This window comes from Nuphar pumila, chromosome 17 (genome assembly GCF_984573655.1).
Source record: "Nuphar pumila chromosome 17, dmNupPumi1.hap1.1, whole genome shotgun sequence".
Taxonomy (NCBI): Eukaryota; Viridiplantae; Streptophyta; class Magnoliopsida; order Nymphaeales; family Nymphaeaceae; genus Nuphar; species Nuphar pumila.
The window spans coordinates 14,180,672-14,186,268 of NC_143265.1; positions in this window are offsets into that span (position 1 = coordinate 14,180,672).

Below are 5,597 nucleotides of genomic sequence, written 5' to 3' on the forward strand. Positions count from 1 at the left end.
AGAGAGGGAAGAGGATGGCTTTGCACGAATTAGATTAGACTGTAGAGCACAAGGCCGGTTTAAGTTTTTGTTTTGTTTTTTTACTGTTTTTCTCCTGGATTCCTTTCTTAGACGGGTGTTGGTACAATCCAGATAAATCACTTTTTCTTGGAAAGACGGCCAGAGGGAAAGTAATTTCTCGTGGAAAAAGGGTGCAAACCCGAACTCTTTTACACGATCCGTACGGTAATCATTACAGGAGAACTGAAACCCTCTGATAGGTGAAAATAATGCTTCTAGGCGCACAATAATGCGGCATCGTAAAAGCGACAATTTCTCCGTCAAGAATGAAACCGAGTACAGCAAAGTTGTATACAATTTCACTTTTGGAATACAACCAAGTTTGCTATACTCACCACCCTTGGTATTGAATTAGGTTAACCTCCGTGACACTGAACAGCACAGGAATAGCATTTGATGCATCCAGAACAAGTGCAACAGAATTGAGGTTAACCCAAAAGTCTCAAGACAAAAAAGAATTTTGCAAGTAACAAAGGAATCCTGTAAGTCTCAAAAGAATTTTGCAAGTTACAAAAGAATTTCGCACACAAAGTTTGTCAAGTTACAAACATAATTCACAAATCACAAACGAATTTTGCATATAAAAAAAAAACTTTGCAAAATAGACCAAAAAGATAGGTCAATGATCAGGCTGAACCGAATCTAAATTCAAAGCGAGGCCGAGAGAGGGATCAATCCGAATCCAAAGTCAAAGTCAAATCTGAGACCAAACTGAATCCAAATCCAAGGCCGAACCGAACCAGACCGAATCAAAACCAAACCAAAGCCAAATCCAAATTAATATTAATATTAATATTAATATTAATATTTAATGCTCTTTTGACAAGCTCAAAATCTAATGCCCCTTAAGATCTTACCTTCTAAGGCAACTCTCCTCGTTACATGGTGTTTTCTAAAGATGATCAATATGAAACTAAATATTTTTTCATAAAATAATATTTTTCCTTCAAAAGGTTTTCTAAAAAAAAGCTAGACAAAAGAATGAGTTATTTTAGTGAGAACTTTAGTTTCAAAGAAATATATTTTGAGCCAAATAACAACATATTCTTGGTAAATATGATTGTTTTACACCTCCTCAAAGCCCTCTTTCACAAGGAAGGCCATTAGCCAAACGCCCCTAATTGAAATTTCCTCTGCCTGTCAGTATGTTGGAAAATGATTGCTGACTAAGCAGTTAGTGTGAACTAAATAGATGTTGCTAAGATGATGAACATTGTTCTTCTCATACCACCTATTGATACGAAGGAGACGGTTCAGTTTCCAATGTTTCGTTGCATGTTTTCTATATCAGACCTCAATGATGTATTCCACATAGTATATGTATTAGATTAGAATTTTTTTATGTTTTACATGCATTTTTAACATAGTTAAAAAATCAACAGCTCATATTGGGTTTAAAGGGCATCTATTTCACTCATTTTGGTAAAAAAATGGGGAGAATGACCAATTTTTTCACTATAAACTAATGTTATTTTGGTGAGAAATGGTCAAAGAGAAAAAAACTCTTGTTTCATGGGAAAGAGGGTCACACCCCTCTCGGTGGGGAAGTACTTTCTCACCATCTTTCTCACATGGGGTTTTTGTAATAAATGTATAAATGCTACTTTTTGCATGTGGAGTTGAGCAACTTTGACTTTAATTAATAGGAAACAGGCACAAAGAAATTAAATTGGTAGGAAATCTGGTTCACATGATTCTACTATCATCTCTAACATAAATCACATGATATTTGTATTTCTCTTTTTCACGTCTGCCCTTAATAAAAAGTTCAGGTTAAATAGAAACAGCTTGTATCATTATAAACTAAATTATCTGTTCCATCGTCCACACAATAAGGTGGTAGGAGGAACCAATTACTTGACATGATCTTTTAAGGTCGGGCCTCAAAGACAACTAGGTCTCCTCTGATGGCCTGGGTCTTATTGGTTTTGAACTTTATTCTCGATTGGACTTGTGTCAAAGATAACTAGATTTTATTGTAATCCTAACACTTAGGCAAAGGTGGCCAGGCACTTAAATGGAAGACCAATATACTGGAAATGAGCTGAATGAACCGAACAAAGGGTATTCAAGCTCAGCTTATTCATGTGGTGGCCGAACCAAGCTCTAGCTGATGGCAAGCCTGAGTGAAACCAACCAAGCTTCAACTGGCTTGTTAAAAAAAAAAACAATTTTCAGAAATAAAAGATAAGATTCGAAACGAGGAGATACGTAAGAAGGTAGGTGTTGCATCCATTGAAAATAAGATGAGAGAAAATCGTTTACGGTGGTTTGGACATATTTGGCGAAGGCCTAATGATGCTCCAGTTAGAAGGATGGACAAATGAAAAAATATATTAGTCAAAAGAGGTCGAGGTAGGCCTAAGAAGACTTGGATGGAGATGATAGAAAAGGATATGAATGCTTTGAACCTCACCGAGGACATGGCATTGGATAGAAATGATTGGAGGGGAAGGATTCATGTAGAGGACCTAGAATGATTTTCTTTTTTGGTTCATATCGCCGACTCCAATTGTTTTGGGATGAAGGCGTAGTAGTTGTTGTTGTTGTCAGAAACAAAAAAATAAAATTTGAGAATGGGATTTATCCTGCCCTCTTTTTTGTTAGGTTGTTGTAGGAGCCTTCAAAAATCATAGTTTTAAGTGTTTTATATTTGATCTAAACCATTAGATGTATTTATTATTGTTTACTCAATAGAGAACATGTACTTAATTAAACATCTTTATGCTCAGATGTGTAGTTTAAAGAGGTAAAAAAAATCAATGGTTGATATTGTAGTAAAATTGTATGATACTCACATTTTTACATCTAAGCATTAATCTAAATTGAAGCTTGTTCTTTAATAAATAAAAATGACAAATACATCTAGTGGTTTAGATCGAGCATAAAACACCTCAAACTATGATTTTTAGACGGTTCTAACAGTGATCTAAAAAAAAAGGGGCAGAATGATCCCCATTCTCATAGAATCACTACAACAGAGCAGTAGATTAGCGACGACCACCTTTCGTCGCTAATCCGTCGCTAACCATGTTAGCGACGGATTAGCGACAACGCGGCGACAGTATGCTTACGTCGCGAATATTTCGACGCTAACTGGCGACGGAATTATTCCGTCGCCAAGTCCGTCGCTAATTGCGACGGAATAACGAGCGCTATATTCCGTCGCCAATCCGCCGGTACTAAACGGCGACCACGGCGTGGCGACGGATTTAATTCCGTCGCTAAGCCGTCGCTAGATTAATATGAATAGCGACGGAATCATCCGTCGCTAATCCGTCGCAAAAACGAAAAAAAAATCAAAAAAAATTTATTTAAAAATTAATTACGGAGAACTGTACAATTTATATTTCCTGTACAATTTATATTTCCTGTAAATAAAAAACAAACCACACAAAAAAATTCATATAACAAGTATCTATAATAATTAATCGTTCCACCTTAAAACTAAAAAGTTTAATTATTTACAATTCAACAATTACAATTAGGAAAAATAAAAAAAATAGAACTTCTTCAACACAGTCCTCTAATCATCGCCAAGATTTTGTGCGTCTTCTTGTTCATTGTCTTTATCTGTCCCTTCAGCTCCACTACCCTGATTATCGCTAGCAGCCTACACAAGAAAAGAACAGTCAGTATTGATAAACAAAATATAATGAAATAAATTACACACTATATGTGATTCTATCATGTGCTCATGTGTGATCTAAGGCAATAAAAAAACTCTATATGTGATTCTATCATGCTCATATGTGTGCTAAGGCAGTCAAAAAATTGAATATGTGATTATAGCATGTTCATATGTGTTCTAAGGCATATAAAAAAACTCTATATGTGATTCTACCATGCTCAGATGTGCTTTAAGGCAAGCAAAAAACTATATATGTGATTCGATCATGCTCGTATGTGTTCTAAGGCAGTAAAAAAATTGAATATGTGAATATAGCATGCTCATATGTGCTCTAAGGCAGGCAAAGCCAAAAATTTTATATGTGATTCTATCATAAATGATATATAACATGTTCATATGTGTTCTAAGGCAGTTAAAAAACTCTATATGTTATTATAGCATGTTCATATGTGTGCTAAGGCAGTCAAAAAACAGAATATGTGATTATAATATGCTCATATGTGTTCTTAGGCAGTAAAAAAACTGAATATGTGATTATAGCATGCTTATGTGTTCTAATGCAATCAAAAAAACTTTATATGTGATTCTATCATGCTCATATGTGCTCTAAGACAGACAAAAAGTTAAATATATATATATGTGATTCTATCATGCTCATATGTGTGCTAAGGCAGTAAAAAAATTGAATATGTGATTATAGCATGTTCATATGTGTTCTAAGGCATCTAGAAAAACTCTATATGTGATTCTACCATGCTCAGATGTGCTTTAAGATAGTCAAAAAAACTATATATGTGATTATACCTGAGAGGGACCTGGAATCGAAGATCCCCTATCCTGAACAGCGGCCTTGATCTCATTTCGGAGAAAGGGGGCGACGGTGTATTGGAAGTAGTTATTCAGTGATTCATTAATGATCTCGCGTACATCATCACCGGAAAGAATAGTCGGCTGCTTGGAGCTTATGTCGGCGCAAGAAGTTGGTGAGCCGTAACTGGAAGAACCAATAACTGGTGAAGTGTTCATATTACTCCCAAACCCGAACACGCGACCTTTTTTGGGTTCACCTGCTGCAGTCACCCATGCTGTAGGATCAAATGATGGATGCTGAGTAGCGTCTTCACCATATCGCTCTACCATTTGTTGCTCATATGCCTCCTACAAAATAATGTTTAAAGTATTCATTAATAATTAATGATAACATTATGATGACTTGCATATATATTGCAATGATTATTAATAGAATTAATACATACTGTTGTCGTTCTCGCCTTCTCTGATACGAAGACTCCCGTGGTCTTCCGTTTATGTGTTTCTACAAACACATCCTTATATGGTACACTGCCTCCTTTTTCTGCTTCCTGCGAAGTTAAATGACAAAAGATTTAGTACACAAATTTGCAACTATACTTATAAAATTAATATTATATATTGATGAGTTACCATTTTCTTTAGGTGGCTCCCAAATGTCTTAGATCCACCTGTGTGTAGATGGGCTTCGGGCATCTTCGATCGATTTTGTGAAGCCTTCGCAGAGCGATTTTTAAATGCATCTCCCGCCCACATATCGCACATTTCATCCCAGTAATCTCTCCTGATAGTAATAGGACCATGGCCCTTCCACAGTAATGGATCATCTACTACGCCAGATGCTTTTTTTGCTGCAGTCTTCATAGTGTGCAGCATGTCTGCAAATCGATTGGCAGCCACCTTCTGCCACACCTTCCTTGCATCATTTTCTTCCACCGTAGTTGCAAAGCGATTCGAAGCCTACAAATATTTTCAGAAAGTTAGTAGACATTGCTTAAATAAATTAAATATGAAACACATTAACTATGAGGAACAACTGTATACCATGAATGAGGACCACAATCTGTCTAATACCTCCTTTGGGTACTCTTTCCAT